Raw genomic sequence first — 22033 nt, forward strand, 5'->3', positions numbered from 1 at the left:
TTATTCTGGTGGTAGAAATATAAGTTTGAAGTACTTCCTTTAATCTATTTTCTGTTAAAATACTAACAACACGGTTTCGTTCATGACTTTTTGAACATGCATCAAGACTAATTTGCTTTTTCTAAAAAATTTTCATACATTTACATAACTAAAGCAAAATTTTTATATGTATGTAATTATGTACCTTATACAAATCCGCAATTCTGAACGTATCCACACCAAGTTATTTACATTAATGTTGGGGTAAATGCGTTCCACGACACGACGGGTCTAACTGCTAACTTTAAAACACTCTCTGACCACCTGTTTGCTTGTTACATTATAAAGAAAAAACGTTTTCTATAGGATTTGATAAATATTTTGTAACCTCTTGCCTACAGGGTAACTGTGGAACGTTTTCGTGATTTTCCTCTCCTTGTAACGTAAATGAGAGTTAGTTTCATCAAAAAGTCCTCCACGAAGGCGAATTTCTCCCAATACTTGATCCAGGAGTTCTCTTGCCTTCTGGAGTGGTTCAAAATTACAAGGCTGCGGAGTTGAACATTGGTAGCCCATAAACCCAAAATTAGGTCGGCTTTTCAACGAAGGCTATTAAATAGAATGAAAATTGTTTTATAAGAGCCGTGGTGGCTCTGGGAATAGAGCGTTCGTTTTGGTTAACCGGATTCGAATCCCGGCGATGGCTAGTCGATACAAATTCCGCTCCCGGCTCGCACCGTTCACAGTGCGGACATAAAATATCCTCAGTGATAGACGGATCATGGGTTAATGTCCCCTTTCTATTGTTTTAATCGTGGGAAGTTTTCGTAGTTTTTCCTCTCCATGTAACGCGGATGCTGGTTAGTTCACTCAAAAAGTCATCAACGAATGCAAATTTTCCACTACTTTATGCAAGAGTTCCCTTGTCTTCTGGATTGGGTTCAAAATTACGAGAATACGATGTTGAACATTAGTAGTTGTAAACTCAAAAAATGGGCTCAGCTGTTCTACGACGGTTATAAAATAGAATAAAATATTTTATAACATTGAATGATTAGTTAGCTTGTAACTCCAATTAATTAAAAATTCGTTTTATCATTTTTATGAATTATTTATCTTTGGTTCCCTTTTAAAGGTTATCACACGTAAAAGGAAAGTTAATTTCCCGTATTGTGATAACGTCACTGAACTATTTTAAAAGGTGTATGAAACTAAGTATTTTAAAAAGTATTTGGTGTATGAAACTACGGATTTTAAAAGGAAACCACATGTTTATGTTTATAAATTTCGTTTTTAAAACGTGTTTCTATAAACTTAAATGATAGAAACTCAACAAGAACTAATAAAATAAATTTGTTATCAATTAGGCAATGAGAAATTGTAAAAAATGATACTAAATGCATAATTAATCTCGTCTTTTGGTGAGTTGAACTAATAGCTTACATTATTTCAAATTTAATAGTTTGAAACCGCACCAGAATGTAAGACAAATAATAAAAAATAGAAGTTGTGTATTTGGTGTCATGAATGTGTAGTATGGTGCTATCACATTAGGGTACTTATATCCATTTCGGAGGATGGTAAAAACCCATTACCACAGTACCTAGATTAGTTACCTATATTGGTACAGAAGGTTCTCATTACTATAGCACTTATATCGCCATTTCCAGTAGCATTTAATACCACATTTAAGTATTACTGGCGTCAATAATAGTTTGGCGATTTTTGCTGCCTTCGAAATAAGTACTGATATTATTCCGTTCTCCAAAAATGATTATAAAAATATAAGTGACATCTATATTATATAAAACGCTAATACGTACGTATGTATGTATGTATCAATAAAACCGATGATATTTCTTTTCTCGCGCTGGCAACAGTTTTCATTTTTAATTAAAAGGATTCGGCGCGCAAGAGCACGTAGTGAGCAACCAGATAACAATAACCAGAGTGAGCATTATCAGGTTGTTCAATTCAGATTCATGCACTAAAAACATGACAATATTTAATTTAAACTCAGTTGGGTATACTATAGCCTACGTCACAGATCGTGTTATTCCTACTAAATTTAACTAGTAAACAGCATTTTCTGCGAACCTGATTTCTAGCAACAAGTAAAAGCATCAAACGAAGTGTCTTGTTATAAGTCGCTACTCGCCAGGTTGGAATTGTATTAGTCTAGTTCCTTTGGAAATAATTTATATTGTTGTTTTACCGAAGTCCGAAGTTTATGAATTTAGTAAGCATATTTAAAACTCAGTTTATTAATTAAACTAAAAGGTAAATGTTATTCCTAGTAAGTGGAAGTAGTTGTGCTTTTTTCATATTATACCCAATTAGGAATTAATTAATTAATTGAAGTGAGAATGCTTTAAAAGGCCGCTGTTGAATTGATATTTTTCTACTGGGAGCTACCTAAACGTCTAAAAAACGTTTTAAGTGTTTGTATTGAATGCATTGAATTTTTTTATATTTCGCGTTTATTTATGCATTGAATTTTCACGCTTTAAAATGCAGAATATTAGTGAAGCAATATTTGATAATTTATTTTGCTAATATGTGTCTTATTTAGCTAATGTTTTGATTTTTTCACCATGTACAATCTAAATAGCTAATATACTTTTTTAAAAGCCAATAAGAACATTGGTAGAATTCTTCTACATAAGTACAATACTATGACTTTGATGATAAAATACTATGTCTTTGATGATAATATATTATGTCTTTGTGCTAGAACATTGTGTTCATTGGCGAGCGAGCGCAGCGAGCCATGGTTCACGGCGTGAACCACATAGGATTGCGTAGCAATTCTAGGGGGTTGGCGAGCGTTAGCGAGCAGGGGGTGGAGCCTCCTAGTTATTAATTATTTCGAGAATTGCAAATCATTATCAACTTTAGTAACAAATCGAAATAAAAAATAAAAATGTTTGAATTAGGAAGCTAAATTAATGGAGAAAAGGTTGTATTTGAAAGTCGTAAAAATTTGATAGAGCCAATGATGCTTGATTAATTTTAGTAATAGGTGCAAATTTGAATTTAAAAAAAAAAACTAAACTAATGGAGAAAAGTAGGTGCTTATTTATTTAATAAAACCTTGAAAAAATCGTCTTAATATTATTGATGCCAATGGTGTTTTATTAATTTTAGTAATAAGTAGGGGAGAGTGGGGTCAATTGTAACATTTTTTACTTAACTATTTTTAACTAACAAAAAATCCAATATATTATTAGTATTTATTGACAGACATGTAAAGTAGACTATCCTCTACTAGAAGAAAAATAAATACCTGATTTTAAATATTATTATATTAGTTATTAACAATTTTTGACAGTCGTGCACTTGTTACAATTGTCCCCACTTACGGGGTCAATTGTAACAGTTCATAAATTCAACTAAAACATAGTTAATTATACATATTATCATAGTTGTGATATATTTTTTTATTGATCAAAATAGTAGTGATATTTTAGGAGTAAGAATAATAATGAGCAGAGACCTAAAGGGTTAAACTTTTAACTTTAAGGGGTTAAAAATTTTAATTTATGCTGTGAAAGGTGACAAATAAAATAATGCACATGCAACATAATATAAATGCTGTAGGAAACTATTGGTGGTTCTCAAAGAGTTAAGTAATGGTTTGTAAACATAAGATTATTTATTTTCAACTGTTACAATCGTCCCTTTACTTATTGTTACAATTGTCCCCAAGACGCCATTTCAGCTTCATTTGTTAAAAACAATGCTAGTTAATTAGCAAAACTAATCTTTTTTTTTATTGAAATGTTAATTAAGGTATCCACTTACATATTCGGTTACTAATTTTTATTTGTTTAAACAAAATTACTTTGTTACAATATAGTATTCTAATACCAAAAAAAGTACTTGCGTGGCGTGAAAATATCTTTTGCGATGTAACTCTTTCAAAAGTACATAAAAATGGTTGCCATCAGGGGTGTACATGTAGATTTGTTAAATGCACCTTGTGCGCCACCTAGGAACCAAATCTAGAACCCGACACTCGAAATTTTTGCTCTGTTACAATCGTACCCTGTTACAATTGACCCCACTCTCCCCTACTAATGGTATTAGTTAAATGGTGTTTTTTATAGGTAATTTATATATATATATATATATATAATGTGTGTGTGTATATACTGAAACTGGTACCAAGATAGCTACTATAAATACTGTCGAAATAGGTTTAATACGGCCCACCGAAAGGGTTAAATATCGGAGAAATTTGTTGATTATGGTAATCGTGATTATGATGATGATGATTGTTGATTTTGACCATCAATAGTTGAACTCGAGCAATAGCAATATACCAAATGATACTGAATATAATTAATCTTTATTTTGATCTGATGAATTCCTAAAAACATGTTTGGTATAATTTGATAACATAAAGCCATCGGGAAAGGCGACAAATAGTTATAGAAAAAAAAAATTGGAATCGTATTATCATAATTGTCTCAATCTATTTCGTTCAGTTTTGTGCATGGTTTTATTGTGTTTATTAATACCGATATATTCATTATTTACTTTTTTTTAAAAAAAATAAATTGATGTAATAATCAATGTGATACTTTTTTACCAACGCCATTTTTTTTCCTGGGCTTTTTCCCGTGATTCTGGTAAACAAATGCAAACAGATATCAAATAGGTTTTTTAGACCACTCTGTTTTTTAAGTGAATATATTCGGCCCTATAACATTTTGTCTGTCCCCGATTCCGAAAAATCTAGCACTAAGTCAAATAGTTAATCATTCTCATTTAGAGAGAAGTACTTGGCATTATTGTTATCGTTTTGGCATTGCTTCTCGAAAGTCGTGGTGAAAATTGTACGGAGGAAAAAATAAAAAGTTTACTTGTGTTGTACTTAATCAATTGTGAGCTGCTGTTACTTTACTGAAAAAGAAAAAAAACTGGTAGTTGAGCTATTTCATTTTTATCTTATTTTCGAGAGGGTACAATATCAGTAACAATAACTAGTTAATAATGCTTAGAGGTTTATTTGTTTAAAGTTTTGCAAGAAACAATCAAGAAAAAAATTTTTATCACTGATAACCTAATTACCGCAAAAACGATTGAAAACATTTAGTTTTGCTACCACTTTCTTTTCTTTTTCGCATGCAACTCATCACGTACGTCAAACAAGATTGCAACGTATTCGAAAAACAGCAAGGGAAGGGATAAAACAGTTAGTAACATTTCACTTTTATCTCTCCTTTGGGAGAAATAAACTCACTGTGACTACCGCTTCTGATTAATAGGTAAAAACATACTATATGTTTACTGCAAACATACTAACAAAACATACTATATGTGTTGCGTTATAACTCTTAATAAGTATTGCTAGTCACAAAATATTTGTTTCTGTCAGAAATATAAAATGTTTTTACTTCGGTTTTTTTTTTTTTTTTTTTTTTTTTTTTTCAGAAAAGAAGTAAACAAATAAGTAGTTTTGAAAAGTTCAACTTTTTCTCTTGTTTCTTGAGAAGAGTACAATATCCATGACAAGAACTAGCTATTAATGTTTATATGTTTACTTGTTAGAATTTTTTTTAAGTATATGTATGTTACAAACAAGAAAGAAAAAAAAGAGGCAGTCACTGATAACCTATTTTTTTCGCAAAAATGATAGAAATCATTTAGTTTTACTGCCACTTTCTTATCTTTTCCACATTCAATTGATTACTTATCACAAACAAGCTTGTAACTTATTCGAAAAATGTTCAAAGAAAAAGAAAAAGGAAACTGTTAGTAAGAACATTTCATTTTCATCTCTCCTTTGGGAGACTACCGCTTCTGATTAATCGCTGAAACATACTATATGTTTACTGCATTTGTGTTGATTTATAACTCTTATTTACTTCGATTTTTAAATTATTTTTTCTTCAAATAAGTAGTAAACAAATAACTTGTTTTGACAAGTTTAACTTTTTCGATTGCTTTTTGAGAAGAGTCGAATATCCGTGACAAGCACTAGCTATTGATGCTTATATGTTTTCTTGTTAGAAGTTTTGCATAAGTATATGCGTGTTACGAACAAGAAAGAAAAAAGTGGCAGTCACTGATAACTTATTTTTCCGCAAAAATGATAGAAATCATTTAATTTTACTGCCACTTTCTTCTCTTTTCCACATTCAATTGATTACGTACTACAAACAAGGTTGTAACTTATTCGAAAAATACTCAAAGAAAAAGAAAAGAAACTGTTAGTAAGAACATTTCATTTTCATCTCTCCTTTGGGAGACTACCACTTCTGATAAATAGGTGAAACATACTATATGTTTACTGCATTTGCGTTGCGTAATAACTATAAATGAGTATAGGTAGTCACAAAAGATTTATTTCAGGAAAGAAAAAAAACCGATAAAATGTTTTGATTTTATTTTATTTTTCAAATAAATATGAATCTTGATCAAGCTTATAGAGATTGTAGTCCACTAAAAAAAATCTGGCATTAAAGATTTGATCAAAATATCACCCCCAAATTCCATGTATGTTACAAACAAGAAAGAAAAAAGCGGCAGTCACTAATAACTTATTTTTTTCGCAAAAAAAAAAAATCATTTAGTTTTACTGCCACTTTCTTCTCTTTTTCCACATTCAATTGATTACGTACTACAAACAAGGTTGTAACTTATTCGAAAAATACTCAAGGAAAAAGAAACTGTTAGTAAGAACATTTCATTTTTATCTCTCCTTTGGGAGACTACCGCTTCTGATTAATAGGTGAAACATACTACATGTTTACTGCATTTCTGTTGCGTAATAACTATAAATGAGTATTCGTAGTCACATAAGATTTACTTCAGGAAAGAAAAAAAACGATAAAATGTTTTGAATTCAATTTCATTTTACTTTTCAAATAAATATGAATCATGATTAAGCTTATAGAGATTGTAGTTCGATAAAAACAAATCTGGCATTTAAGATTTGATCAAAATATCACCACCAAATTCCATATCTGCTTCGTGTAACGCACAGACAAAGTGAAGGAGTATTTCTGACCTATAAATAAGTTTCTTAGACAATTGGACGGTCTTTGTTTCTTTCGCATGAAGCCTTCGTCGTTTGGGATAAGGGATAGGAAAGGGGGGTGGGGGGGTACAGACAGAAAAGAGAGGGACGTCAATGTGAGGGAGGGGTGTATCTGACGAAGCCAATATCCGTTCGGCGCGAAGAGAGAAACTGCTTTTCGCGAAGACGCGCGCGCACGTGTTTTCGCGAAATCCTAATGGGGGGCACGGGGGCTGAAATGGAAGCTGCCTCAAGCGCTTCTCTCAGGATAAGATGAGATGGAATGGGGGTGGGGGAGAAGGCTTGGAACGGTCTTTTGGTGATCCCTGGGAACGAAATGCTGAGACGCAGCCAAATTGGTTTTTTTTTTTGTTGATCGCTTTTCTATTTTTCTTTTTTTTTTTTCTTTACTTCTTTTTCTTTCTTTGTCACCCTCTCTCTTACTCTACACTACTCCCTCAGGGTTTCGTGTGAGTTAAGAAATTTTTTCCCCTGTTTTAATTTGTACGTTTTTTTCCCTTCTTTTCCAACTCATTCCTTCGGCGATTTCGTATCCCCCCCCCCCTTCTTAAGGCAGGCGCGCTCGCTCCAAATATATTTTTTTGTTTCCTCCCCCCTCTTCCTCACGCGCAGCCTGTCCCCTCCTACACTCTGTTGTGTGTGTGTGTGTGCTGGGGTTTTTTCGGACTCTGCAACCAAAAGACGTATTACCTTCCCCAAGATAACTGAGTTCGAATATCGAACTCCCCCCTCTCCTTTTTTTTTCTTCTCCTTTTTCCTAAAAATTCTTTTTCGTTCCCATTTCTGCGCAGAGCTGTCCTTTTTTTAGCCCTTGTTTTTACTTCTTCCATTAAATCAGTCGAGTTTTTCTGCTCCATTATGTCTTTTCTTTCGCAAAGCAGCCTTTAATGTTAGTGGCATCCCCTTCCTTAATCCCTAAGCTGGTCTCTTAAGCACTATTTGTGCCATATATCATTCTAGAAACATACAAAGGGTTCTGTGGGGGCGCTGTCCTAAAAAGTGGACTCTAGTCACAATTGTTTACTTCGTAGAATTCCAATTTCAGTGAATAACGAGTAAAAATTTATTTCCATGACCACTACTATTTATGCGACATTCTCAAGTAAAGAGACAGAAAGAGAATTGGTAATTTCATATTGAGTAAAGAAGAACAGGGGGGAAATATTCAGCTCATTTAAAAAAAATTAACATAGCTCTAGATGCGTATTTAAGAAAATGCACAAAGCATATGATTCAGTTTTCTTTTCTTTAAAAATTCACTTTTAAGTACTTTTTGTACTATTTTTAAGAGTTAACCAATGAATTCAAATTAAATTCGTAATGTTAAGTCGTCTAAATCCATAGAACACTAAGATTTTTTTTTTTTTTTTTAACGTAGGTGGTCTGTTTTTCAAAGACTTTAAAATTGAATATGTTCGCGACTTTTATTATAGCGGTAATAAATTTATTATGCAGGAATTTCAATTTTTAAATATCACTTTAAGCTTGAGATATCTGAATACGAAGAGATCACCCGAAAAGTTACAGCTGCAATATAACCATGCAACCTGACTGTGACAATGCTATCCCTTTTTGCTTAGTGTTATAATGCTTAGTGTATAATTCTTTGCATTCGAGGCTCTTTTTACAGTTATAAAAAAAAAATTTAAAAAAACTGACACTACCTAAAAGTTTACATGGCAAAACCCACTAATTCTAATTATTGTCTACATCTCGGCACCAACCGCTTGAAGACAGCACCATCGGTGGGTGTTCAATTAATATCTTAGTTGTTACATTTAATTTATAATCCACTTTTTGCTCAATTACCATATAACACTACATCTAGAGGCCATTAAGTTGTACAAATTTCGACATTCAGAGTGGTAGATAATTTATGGTGCCATCGAGGAACTTTCAAGTGCAAAGGGTTAAAAAAGTAAGCCAAATTACTTGTTGAACATTGAAAAGACGCATTTTGTACTTGTGCCCATTTCCTTAAATACGCATCTTGAACTACATCCATTTTCTTAAAAATACATTTTGAACGAGTGCATTTTCTTAAATACACTATTTGAGCTGTGTCCATTTTTCTTACACACGCATTTCGAGCTCTCTACCCATTTTCTTACTCACTCATTGGGAGGTCTGTACACATACTTATACACACAGTGTGAGCTGTGTCCATTTTTCTTACACACTCATTTCGAGCTATATCCATTTTCTTATATACGAATTGTGAGCTCTGTCTATTTTCTTATACACGCCTTATGGGCTATGTCTGGAATAAAAAGCTCACCTACTATTTTTAAAGAGGACGCCTGAAAAACTTTCTATCGCAAAATCTCTTTCACTTCCAAAAGTAATTTAAAGTATAGAAATAGTGAATTCAAACAAATCTTGTGAAAGCCATGAAGTTTCAAAAACTGAAAAGAAGTTTTTAAAGTGTCGAAATATGTAAACAAATTATGAAAACATAACTTAGGCTTACAAAATAGAGAAATTGTCTCTTAATAATTTGTTTGCATTTTGATATTTTCAATTTTTTTTTTCCAGCAATTTAAACTTTACAGCTTACTCTAAGTTTGTATAAGCTCACTTTTTCTGCACGTTAAATTTTAGATTATTTATGGAGGCGAAGGAGAATTTGCGATGGAAATTTTTTGTGTGGTGTGAACTAACTAACTAACTCCATGCCATTACAATCCTTGTTGCACCATGGCCTCACTAACAATTTTCCTCCAAAGTTGCCTGTTTCTAACTGTTTGTTTCCAGTTTCGGACTTTTAGAGTCTTAAGGTCCTTTTCCACCTCGTCAAACCATCTCTTGACCGGCCTTCCTCTTATCCTTTGGCCCTGGCACTGCCCCTTGAATATCTTCTTAGTGCCTCTGTTTTCCTCCATTCTCTCAAGGTGTCCTAGCCATTGAATTCTCTTTGCTTTTACATAATTTATTATATCTTTTTCTTTAAATAGTCTTGCAATTTCAAAATTGTATCGTCTTCTCCACAGATGACCCTCTTTTATGTGGTATGACGGCCTCTCAAATTAATTATCAAATAATCCAGTCTTAATTACAAGGTAAACGTTTTATAAATGTTACTAGTTTTCAATAAATTTTCATGGGGAAAGGGGTAGCCAAAGTTCTAATGAATACTGATATATATTAAGTTGTCACATTTTCACTTTCTTCTTGTAACTGTAATAGCCTTTGGGAAAGAAAAAAAAAGCGCTGTTTATCCGAATTAATTTTAAATGAGAACGTAGCAAAAATTAATTAGACGCGACGACAACAAGTGGAATAAAACGACACGTAACTCAGTTATCTTTATTTATAAAACAATTTCACATTTTTCATTCGTAAAATATAGCCTCTTTTGCGTCATCCGAATATCCGCATTTAACTGTGGTGTCTTACCAAACAAAACAAACGTTCTTCTGCAGCTCTGACGAGTTAACGAACTTCGGGTAGACGAATGTCCTTTCTTCTTTGGCAACAAGGAATTTCAAGGGGTGGAAGAAAGAAAAAAAGTTTTGGAATAAGACTTTCTGGGGAGAGGTGAACTTTCAGAACAAGAAAAAAAAGAAGACCCGAACAAAAACACGAGAAGAATACGATTGGCAATGCACCAGAACGTGCGAAAAGTTGGAACAATATTATTGGACGGCAGTCAAATCAACAAAATTACTCTCTGAGGTGATGGCTGACAAAGCATTCGGTGAGAAATTGCGCGCATCTCTTGTTATTTAATATTGCTTCAATATGAAGTGTTTCTGTTTATTTGTTTCGAATGTTTGCATGTTCAAGTGATGATAACAGTAATAAGCAAGGTTAATATTTCCTTAGTCATTAAAATCAATTTCTTCTCGATCAATGTTTACCACATGTGATATAATTTAAATCTGTCCAGACGCACGTTTAATTCTGATACAAAAATTGAATTCTGGTGCAAAATGATGTGCATTGAATTCTGATGCAAAAAGTGCCTTTATGAAAGAAAAAAAAGATTAGTGGCATATTTGTAATCAAATTACAGATAATTTTCTTTCTTTTTTTTTTCATTTTGGTCTAAAAACATTACAATTATATAAATTCAGTACCAAACGCAGATTTTAATTTTATTAATGTATTTTGTGAGATATATCTCCCACTTCAACGGCTGAATTTTCTTGGGCATTTAAAGTGTGAGTAAATTTCTTGCTTTAATATGTTATTTTTGATTTAATAAATTTGATTCACATTGATTTTGATCACCGGTATATTTAAATGAAAGTTTAAAACCTGAGAATCGTGCAGTGAAGTGTTTAACCCTCTCAGAAACAGTGTTGCCTACTACTCTAGCAATATTTAATCCAATTTTATTTTTTTTTTTAAAAAACCGTGGGGAAAAAACCACACTATTTGTTTGTAAACGTTCACCAATTTAATGCTACCGCAAGTCTTACTATTTTTACTAAAGCAACAAAAAGTGTGTATCTTCAATAAGAGTATCTATGATCACAGTTGCTAATGTGTTACCTAACTGAACCGAAATTTACTGTTCTTCAAAGGGTTAGCGCGAGCATAGTTTTACAAATTAAGTCTATTGTTTATCCACGATAAATTCTAACGATGAGATAATTGAGTTGCCAGTCTTATACTTTATGAAAAAACCTGTTCTGAAATTCGAACATTGACGTTTAAACAATTTTATACATTTACCTAATTATTTTATTTTTAATACATACATATAACGGTCATTTAACTTCCGGACCAATTTTGAGTTTAAAGCTACCATTGTTCAACTCTGCAGCTTTGCAATTTAGAACCCAATATTGACAAGGTAACTCCTGGATCAACTATTGGGAGAAAGAGAATTTGTCTCCATGGAGGACTTTTTTATGAAATTAACCCGAATGTGCTTTACATGGAGAGAAAAACCTCCCATAGTTAGCCTGACGGCAAGAGAAATCTAACCCATGATCCGTTTACCACTGAGGATATTTCACGCGAGAACTGTGGTCGGTGCGAGCCGGGTGCAGAATTTGTATCGACTAGCCACCATACCTATTAACCCTCTCGTGTCAAAACGTGCCAGCATGAAACATTCTCTATCCGGGGACTGGATTCTCTAACTGGTAGCCAAACCATTTTTTTGCAGTTAAATGTGGGTGGAATAATTAATTCACTACTACTTAGTTGAAAATAAAAATTTTATAGTTATATTTCAAACTAACATTGATGTTTGAATACGATTGGCAATATAGCAAGTGAAAGCAAAACTAGGTCTGTCAAATTAGCCATGCTCTCATTTTAGCTACCACTTTTTATTCCCCCCCCCCGCCCTGTGTCTGATTCTGAATGAATGTATTAATAACCTGCCAGCCCTGAAGAGGTTAATATCCGAAAACAAATAAGGGATACGTATGATAAAATCAAGCGAAAATCTATTTCTATTACCTACCACTTTAGCTAGAAAAAGGCACTGTGAAAAGGCTTTATATAACAACTATAATTTGCTAGAGAAAACTTAGTTTCTTCTTCTTTAAAGAATGAAAGGAAGAAAAAACCCGTTATAATGAAACACTTGAGATACTATGTTTCCCTTACATTAAAAGAAGAAACCGTCCTTTTAAAAAGACGTCAGGTGCAAGTTGATTAAAAGAGAAACACTTCTGAATTTTTCAGAAATTAAATTTTTTGAAAGCTTCTAGAGTATTAACCCTTTGACGCGGATGGGGCACCAGTTTCCCTTTCATATGTATTTTGTTTTTTCTGATGCTCATTATGTTCATACGTTTATTCTGATTACATGCAAAAAAAAAATTTAATTTTTTATAGTATAAAAAATGATCTAATAGTTACTGAAAAAAATCTGTTATGTTTGTACTAAAATGTAGAATCTAGAAAAAGTAGTTTCAATTTTTTTTTCCATTCATGTTTAAAAAATTTATCAATAATTTGTTTTCGTAAATTAAAGAAATTTCAATGATGAATACCTGCTTCTCTTAAATCTAAATAACTTCAAATTTGAAAAATTATTGTTAGAAAGCGCGCCGTGTTTAGAAGATTTTACATTTAATGCAGAAAAAGATACCGGTGTTTCCCGCTGTTTTTCATAATCTTAAATTATTAAAATGCTAAATATAATATTTTTAACTTATTTTTATCCAAAATTAATACTAAATAATGAGAAAAGTATGACAAATATGTTAAATAAAAATCCTGCGTCTAAGGGTTAAATAATAAGTTAAAATAAATTTGTGAAAAATCAAACGTATTGCAAAAATACAGAGACTAGAACAGAGTTGCAGAAGGAACACAGTAAGAAAGGGAAAAAAGTACATTTCATATTACAAGTTTGTAAAAATTCTAGAACTCCTGTTGCTGAAAATCGCAATATGTTTTTTACCGTATAGTTAGAAAATTGTTCCTTTTTTTCAAACCCTATGAATATTTTGCTACAAAAGTTAAACTCTTCCTTAGTTTTGCTTGCAGTTTCAATCTTAACAAGGCTCAAAATTCCATGCTGCAACAATTGTGGCCAAATTTCAACTTAGTTATTTTGTTTGGGGCTATGCAAAGCTCTCTTCTCGTTGCTTTATTTCCACGGTTACCGTTTCCAAGGAAACCAACCATCGCCTTATCCCGAAAACAAGAGACAAAACAAGGGGGAATTCAAAATATTTGAGAGCGATAATATTTCTACTGAAACAAGATTGAGAGTTTCAGGAATGTTAATAGTTAAGTGTTTCACCTGAAAAAGAGATTATTTTTCTCTTCTTTTTCAATTTTGTAAGCGCCGCTGAATTTCGAGTTCAGAGAATTGCTCTCTCTCTCCTCAATTTGTATCTTCTTAAAATTGTTATATTTTAAGTTCAAACTTAGCAACATACTTTAGACTAGGTATCTTATTTATTGTGATCAAAAATTGCTGGTTATGAAGCTAAAGATAAATTAGTTTTATGATGAAGAAGCCTTTTTTTTATTATTTTAAATTGTTTAATTATTTGCGCTTGAAGAACTTAGTGGAAGAACGTGTTGATATTTTTAACTTAACCAAATTTCCAGATTTGAAAACACATTATGTTCAGTAATTTATAAATTATTTTCAATCAAGTCTTAAAATAGGGCTATTATACATTGAAATGATCATTTTTTCAAACAATTTCGCACCTTTTTGATTATTTATATACAAAGAATTCTTCGAAAGAACGTGTTGATTCAAATTTTCGACTTTGAGAACTCGTTGCGTATAATTAAATATTATGAGACATTGGTTTTTTCTATCAAGTCTTTAAATAATGCAGCTTTTCTATATCGGACTGATTTTTTTTCTTCAAACTATTCCACAGCTCTTATTGTTTGCATACAAAGAATTCTGTAAAAGAACGTGTTGATTCAGATTTTCAGCTTTGAGAAGTTGTTGTGTGCGAAAATTAAGTAATATGGGACATTAATTTTTCTATCAAGTCTTTAAATAAAAAGGCTATTCTATATGGAATTAATTTTTTCAAGCAATTCCGCACTTCTTTAATTATTTGCATATAAAGAATTCAGTAAAAAAACGTGTTGAATGATAATTTCAAAGAGTCAGATTTTCAGCTTTGAGAACTCGTTGTGTACAATATTATAGTTAAATAGTACAGCACGTTAGTTTTTTCTGTCAAATCTTTAAATATGGCAGCTATTCTATATAGAAGTTTTTTTTCTCAAACGATTTCGACTTCTTTATTTAGTTGTATACAAAGAATTTAGAGAAAAAAACGTGTTAGTTGATATTTCAAGCAATTGGAGTTTGAAATTTGAGAACTTGCTGTGTTCGGTAAATAGTATAGCACATTAAATTTTTCTGTCAAGTCTTTAAATATGGTTATGCTACATTGGCTGGACAAAATTATGGAAACACTTCTAACTCTATGTAAACAATATTTCTTTTAGCAACAAATTTAGCAAAAGATTTTACAATGACAAAACTGTTGGCACAATTTTAAAGATCATGCTTGAAGCTTTTAGAAAATGTGTCCTCTTTACAGATGCAAATTTTGCATCAACCAAAACGAGCGGTGGAAGTTCTTTCCTTTTTTAATAAATTAAAAAGCATCCTAATATAAATGTAAATAGAATGATTTCAAAATTGCTGGTAGTAAAACAAGAATAAATTATTGTCTTTCCTCATTTTGGTAGAACCAAATTTTGCATAGGTGAATATGACACCAACTCTAAAAGCGTCAAGCCTGATCTTTCAAAATGTGCCAACAGTTTTGCCATGTAAAATCTTCAAAAACATTTGTTGCTAAAAGAAAGAGAGTTTATATAAAGTTAGTATAGAAGTGTTTCCATAATTTTTTGTTCAAACTTCTGTATATTGAAATGATTTTTTCAAACGATTCCGCACCTTTTTCATTATTTGCACACAAAGAATTTAGAGAAAAACGTGTTGGTTGATATTTGAAATAATCAGATTTTCAAGTTTGAACACTCATTGAGGTTATTATGGTTCCTATTCCTCCTAAAATTTATAATTCCTTGTGGATCCTATTTACATAAATTCACAAAAATTCGCATAAATTCGCATTCTCTGTTTGAAATAACCCGATTTAACGCATATTCTAAGTCCACAAAACGAGTAGGCACTTCACAAAAACTCTGGAGACACAAATTTATGTTTTGGACATTTGTGAACATGAGAAGACGTAACATTAAATAATGGAATAGTTTGGTCACCAGTTTTTTCCTGATTGTCTTGATCTTAAAATTTCTCAAAGACTGTGTAGTAAAAATGTCAGTAATTTTGTTTTACAAGTACTTTCTCTGCTTTTTATTGAGAGATGTGCATATATATATATATACAATGATGATTCTTATAAATAATTTCTTGAACTGATTTTGTGAAATTTAAAATGTAGATAGTTTTTGATAGTGTTCCATAGTCAATTCTTTTCCGTAGACAAAAAACGAAAACCGGAGAAAAGCACCTCATTAGTAATTATATAAATTTAACAACCAATTAAATTCTGGCCGTTGGATCAATTCAGGTATTTATTCGAATGAAATTAGATATTTCTTTTAAAGTTAATTTACTCACAGTAATTAATTTAAATACTAAATTCTAAAAAACCTTCATAATACAAAACAAACGGAATAAAAGCCCTCTTCAGCAATTTTTTCAAATTGTTCTAAATTTTAATAATTGCACCTATTATATTGTGATACAATAATGGTATACAAATAACAATTTTTTTCATTAAAAATTGCACTAAATTGAAATAATTTATAACTTTGGTTGATACTTTTTAACTTATCAAAATGTTAAGCCCCGAGTGAGTATTTTTAATTGTCCCTATCTATATATTTGTAATAATATTATAAATATAATTTATATTTGCATTAAATCTATGTAAAGTATTAAAATTTCCTTTAATTCAACTTAAAATTAGACTTTTTACTTAAAGGTTTTTGCTCGGTGCGTTTTTAATGGTATTTTTCTTCCGGTGCTTCCTTAATTCATTTTTTGAATTCCGTTTAAAAAAAAAATATTATCAATTTTTATACTAATTGCTTATTATAACAATCATTTTTTGTTCATAAAGTTATAATTTACAATTCTGCAGCGTCGCAACAAAAATTAAAAAAGTAGTTGGTGAAGAATGATATTTTAACCTGAATGAGTATTTTTTTTTTACCTTAAAAATAAATTTACTACCATTTTTTGATTTTTCCCTGTAGATAAATATAAATATGGATACTTAAATCATAACTGTGTAGAATACGTGTTTTTTATAATAATAACAATTTGAAATTTTGTAAATTGTTATTTCTTAAAAACTAATCTATTTCTCGTAAATTTTTGGTGATGTTACCATGAAAAAAAATTAACAGGTTTCATGCGCTCAAGGGAAAAATTCTATAAACTTTGTTGTAAGGAAGCTGTGAATTTTTAAGTATTAGTTCACTTTAGAATTAGGATTTCTATTTTTCGGATAATTACTTGCACTGAGAAGTATGGTTAAAACCACCAGAAGATGCTTACCATGTTTCTGCCTCTGTTGGATCACCAAAATCCAGTACGCAATTTCGTCGAGTAGCGTACAGCAAATTGCTTGTTTAAAAAAAATAATAAAAGACGAAATTACAGTTACAGAAAAACACAGAAAAAATTGCTAGTGACGTCTAATGGCCTAGATTTTCAATCGTTCTTTCGTCTTTTTTTATGTGATTTTTCAAATTCAATTATGTTTAATACTATGTTTTAACGAAACGCGAATAACAGATTGGAGTTATCACTTCTTGACGCCCCCGATTAACGACGATTCTATCGGTAATCCATCATCTTTTACCGATCTTTTTTTTCCGGCGATCTCCATATTAGGTATTTTTAGTATGACAATATTGCGACACACGAAGTTCGATCGTGAATAATCACTTTTTGGGTTGTTCTTGAATAATCACTTTTCGGGCTTCACGGCTGTTCCTTCGTTAATTTAGATCATTTTTTGATCGTTTTCTCGGCGGTTATTTTAGCTATTCTTCGTTTTTACGAAACTGTTTAAAGGTCATCCAAATTCTGATATTTATAATAGTATTTTATTACGTCACGGGAATTTCAAATCTGAATAATAATTTTTTGATGCTCTCAATCCACGACGATTCCACCTCCTCTTGTAATAATTTTTTATTTATTTACTTATTATTTTTTTAAAAGTTATTTATTGATTTTTTGGCCGTTTCAGCATAGTTTTTAAATTCCAAATTTTTTTTAATACGCTATTTCGACCCACGAATTTCGAATTTGAGTAATCACCATTTGACTTGATCACTATTTCATCGTTCATTTACATCAGGGGTGTCAAACTCGCGGGCCGCATGCGGCCCGAGATGAACATTTTTGCGGCCCAGTCAATATATCCGACGCAAAGTAAAAATAAAATCGAAATGTGAATTAGAAAGGAAACTAGCATATGAAATTAAATATACTTTATCATTAAACTATACGGATCATTTTAAATTGTACCCGCGAAAATGTAAAATTCTAATTGGTTTGCGGCGCCTGCCATTCCAGGGATACTGCATCGTATCAAAAATACGAAGAAAAAATTTCAAATCTTAAAGCAGAATTTGAAACAAGGTTTAAAAATTTTAATTCTTTGGAAGACAAATTTTGTTTGTTTTCTTCGATTTTCTCAATAAATATAGACTCAGTACCCAGTAATATGCAAATGGAAGTGATAGAGATTCAGTGCGACTCAAATTTGAAGGCAAAATTCATTGAAGTGGGTGTGCCTGAATTTAACAAATATTTACCGGCAAGGTTTGAAAATACTCGAAAATTCGCATATGAAATTATTTCCATGTTTGGAAGTACTTATCAGTGCAAGCAATTATTTTCTGTTATGAATGGAAGTAAATCTCCTGTCCGAAACCGTATTAATAACGCTCACGTTGGGTCAATTTTGAAAGTAGTCTCGGCCAATAAAATTTCTCCCGAAATAGGAAGGATAGTAGCAGAGAAGAGGTGTCAAGTATCAAACAATAATTTAATTTTATGTATGTTTATTACAATGTACTATTCAAAATAAAATTTTTTATTTCTATGAACATTGATTTGTTTGTTTGTTTGTTTTGTTTTTTTTGCGGCCCACCTAAAGTTAAGCCTAGTTTATTTGGCCCAAGTTAGCTTTTGAGTTTGACACCCCTGATTTACATCATTTTCCGACCATTTTATCTGCAGCTATTTTTCGTTTCTACCATCTTTTTTTATATACTTTTTCAAAGAACCATATTTTTTAATATGTTATTACTCCGCAGCGTGAATTTTAAATTTGACTAATTACTTTTTCCGAATCACTTTAGTTTCCGACTACGCCGTCGCAAGTGAACGTCATTTTTTAATTGTTTTCTCGACCGTTATTACATCTTACTTCCGGCTCAACAATTTCCACCTCGATATTTCAAATCCGATATTATTACTACCAACGGATTCGGAATCGCGCATATCGTATTTAAACTTTCATACGAGTATAAATATTTAGTATTTACCATTCAGTGATCATATAATTGCAATAAGCCACACAGCAATGATTATGTCGAATTTTCTGCATGACAAAATGTATACTTGTGGGAAATTTGATAGGATGCTTGTAGGAAATTTGATTTTGTTCGTAGTATGTTTTAGCCCTAACAAGTTACTACTGATTTTGAAAAAGGAAGTCATGCCCTGACAAAAACTCGGCATTTCTTACCAAAGCAATTTTAAAATTAACAATAAAATATGGTTTCATAATATGTCATAAAATTTGGTAATTTTAATCATGATACTTTAAAGCGTGGCATAAAAACCATTTATTAATTTAAATTTACTTTTAAATTTTGTATTTTTTACTAAATATGGTTATGAGAACTATAATTTTTTCCAGTAAACCATTAACATATAAGCGGGAAAAATAACAAAATAAATCATTTAAATACTTTAAAAAAAAGAAATAAAAAACAAAAATGTTTTTATCATACTGCACGGTAATGTATCAAAAAATTTTTCTCCATGTGGAGTTTAATTAGAAATCTAATAAAATATAATTTTTCATTTCAATATTACTACCACTTTTTTCCTTTTTCCAGATATGTACGAGCCCTGTTAAATTAACATGACATAAAATTTTAACTCAGACATAATTCATTCGTTGCCGATGGCAAAAAACTTAGTTGAAGAGACAGGTGCCGCAAGGCAGACACCTCGAAATTCACGTTTGCATTAAAGCATGATATAAAAATTCCACTGCTTTAGTACCATTTTAATAAATATTTATCGAAAGACAAAAATCCCATTTTGTAGTCGTCATTTGTGTTGGCGACCTTTTGCTCTGCTTTTTATTCATTTATTCGTATTTCTTGTGACATTGATTAAGCATAGTTTTATTGCAAAATAAAACAAAAAGTGTAACTTGTTTCTTAGCTGCATAAACAGAAAACATTGCATCGAACAGCTCTTGTATTCTCATATGATTTATTCAGTATTACGAGTATTGGATATGAACAGGCCTCATGAAAATTCATTGGACCAGTGTGTGAAGTTATATATATACCCTTTGTATCATTTGTTCTTGAGTTGTTGCAGTGACCATTGCGTGACCAGTGCGCGTGTCTTTCACTGTATTTCATGCATGAATTATCTTCCATCTGTCCCTTTTCTTCCATCAGCACATCACCTCATAAACATACAGAATATTGTATCCCTGCTCGCAATGGATCAACCGTCAATCAATGCGTCCTCTATTAATTGCAACATAGTATGAAACTCAAAATTTATGGGGAATTGGAATTGAAAGCCTATTGTTGTTAATTTAACGGCGTTATTGTATGATATCAAGCTTATTCGCAAGTTCTAATCATTATGAAATCACATGGTAATATTAGTATCCTCATAAGACCATATAATGGTACGGTAATTATATGAGTATCATTATGATATGCCATAGGATATGCTCCCCGGAAGTCATAGCTATCTAGGATATTTAAAGTAGTAGTGAAATAACAATTTATGGTTAAATTAATTTGTTTAGTAAAATGAAAAACAACGCGACTAAAGCATAAATCTAGTACAGAGAAGGACATACTATAGTTTAGATTCTCTTAAGCAAGAACGTCCCTCAATGTTTTACCACCAAATGAAATCAGAAAAATATAGAGATAAACACGTGCAAAATGGTTTAACCAATCAAGACAGACGAACAAGTTCGAACCAGTTAATAAAAAGATTACTTAAGATATTTTATAATTATCGGGGTAAATTGACTGTAGGGCTAACTAACAAGTTTTTACAAAGATGAATGTCCCGAATTTGAACCATGCGTTCTTTATCTGAGGGGGAAAAAATTTAAAAATTATCGTTTGAAATTTTTTTATTGTTTGGGCAAATAAAAGGTAATTTGCCCGAAATTGACAATGCTAAATAACACGTTTTTACGCAGATCGAAATATCAAATTTCGATCACGTGCTTTTAACAAGACAAATCAAAAAACCTTTAAAAAATTGATATTTTGTAAATATTGGGGAAATTAGAATAATTGACAGCTATGCTAAATGACATGTTCCCCCAAATTTCCACCTTGCGTTTGGAGCAGCATAGCCGATTTCGGCTTTCGTGCCATTAAACCGCAAATTGGTGAGTTCATACAGATGGACGACTATGTGAAACCTCGAAGCGGTGAGTATGTTTGGTTCGAGAAAGATATCTAACCCTCTGATCTGCAGTTAACTTTTGCCGTGGATTCAGAGCAATATTGCTGAAGGCAACAGAAACAAGTGAGGATGCGCAAGGCGGTAAGTTTGTGCTGGGGAAGATAAGGTTGAACAGGCCTGGAAAAAAAGGCACCAGAAGAAAGAGCCCAGAAAAGGGAACAGGGAAAAAAAGTTCTAAAAAGAAGCACAGGGAAAGTCTTCATGATTATCAATGACAAACCGAGCATATCAGATTCCATTCGAACCTCTCAAGGGCTTAATCTTTTGATAATACAAAAGTGATAAAGTTTTTCAATTTAATACAATTTTTTTAAGAAAAAGATAATTAGCTGAAAAAATATTATTTGTATAGTATTATTATATCGCAATATGGGTCCGGGATAGACTGGTTGGTAGGGCACTGGGCCCTTGTCCAAGCGGTAGTGAGATCGATCAGGTCACAACGTCCTCCATGTTTCTATAACAAATCAATATGCCTCTGGGGGTACTGAATAGGAGATTAATGGTTCTCTAGTTCAGGTCAAAACTTAAAAAGTGTTAATCAAAAGGATACGAATCTCGATCATTTCATATATTTGTGGCCACCACTTTGTGTTATTTTGCGAAGAATGTAAATCTCTAGAAAAAATGAGTAATACCAAATCTCTAAATGATAAAGCATCAACGCAAATTAAATATGACTGTTTAATTTTTCTAAGAATTATTGGGACCTCTTCTTTTCATTAAAAAGAGTATGATAAATTGAAGTATGATTTTCACGAAACAAGTCTACTGTTTATCTTACTAATGTTAGGGTTAAAAAGAAGTAA

The 22033-nt window shown here is 31.7% G+C and overlaps 1 protein-coding gene across 2 annotated transcripts in view; it reads left to right on the forward strand.

Annotated features, from left to right (window-relative positions):
• The window catches only part of LOC107438301 (uncharacterized), a 94340-nt gene that overhangs the window by 20328 nt on the left and 51979 nt on the right, over nt 1-22033 (forward strand). The window contains exon 1 of one of the 2 annotated variants that reach the window (XM_021146078.4): nt 4803-10724. The exons of the other annotated variant lie outside the window; for it this stretch is intronic. The gene's annotated coding sequence lies outside the window, so the exon portion shown is untranslated. Of the gene's footprint in view, nt 1-4802; nt 10725-22033 lie in introns of those variants that run through there. 2 annotated transcript variants of the gene reach the window in all.

This window comes from Parasteatoda tepidariorum, chromosome 3, assembly GCF_982258835.1.
Source record: "Parasteatoda tepidariorum strain Cologne lab strain chromosome 3, Ptep-v5.0, whole genome shotgun sequence".
NCBI lineage: Eukaryota > Metazoa > Arthropoda > Arachnida > Araneae > Theridiidae > Parasteatoda > Parasteatoda tepidariorum.